Below are 935 nucleotides of genomic sequence, written 5' to 3'. Positions count from 1 at the left end.
GATTAAATTCCCGAATAAAACGCGGTAGCGGTCGGTAACTCTGGTGTAATTTGAACGGGAGCGGTCGATCTAACAATATCCCGTTCCCGACGTCCATTTAGAACAGCATATCTGCGCTTTATTCTTATTGACCACCGGTACAGCTTGCTCTCAGGACTGTTATGCACGCGCTGCATGCATGCTTTCTGTGCCACGCGTTTTATTTGCGGGGTCTGTGCGCAGCATGTGCATAACGATAGTGTTAATTTTGACAGGCATTTTTGATTTAGTCTTAGTCTTTATCTTGAGACGAAAATGCTTAATAGTCTTAGTCACATTTTAGTAATTTGAGTCTTTTATAGTTTTAGTCGACGAAAAGTAATTGCATTTTTTTCAACTTTTAGTCATTACTTTTAGTCAAACTGCAGTTACCAACATTTATTTTGGTAGCTATTTTATATGTAGTCAAACGAAAATAGTCATAAATTCTTCTCTCTTTGGACCAAATCAATTAAGCTTATGAAAAATTTGAATCAAGGATTGAATTTGGAAAAACTTGAATAAATTATGACAAGTTTCATTTTTTTTGGTGAACTATCCCTTTAACAGTAAGTGAAAAGGGAGCAACTTATAAAAAGTATAGTTGTTCATATAATATATATAATTTATAATTTTTGAAAAATAAGCAGAATAAGATAAGACAAATACGAAAGAGATACAAATTAAACTAATTTTTCAGATACAGTAGGTTTACTTAACATATTTATTAAACATCTTTTGTTGGTTAACATTAATGACACGGATAGGTACTTAATTAGGAATGCTGTCCCTTTAAGACGGAAGGCATGCATGTAATACTGACACACGTTCAGTTCCCTTTCATGGGAACTTCGAACTGCGTCCTCTAGGGGTCGCTATGGGGAACGCCTCGTCGTGACCCGTGTCTGAAGCATACA

This window comes from Sinocyclocheilus rhinocerous, unplaced genomic scaffold (genome assembly GCF_001515625.1).
Source record: "Sinocyclocheilus rhinocerous isolate Xijiao unplaced genomic scaffold, SAMN03320098_v1.1 scaffold7176, whole genome shotgun sequence".
Lineage (NCBI taxonomy): Eukaryota > Metazoa > Chordata > Actinopteri > Cypriniformes > Cyprinidae > Sinocyclocheilus > Sinocyclocheilus rhinocerous.
Note: the sequence above shows the minus strand (reverse complement) of the source record.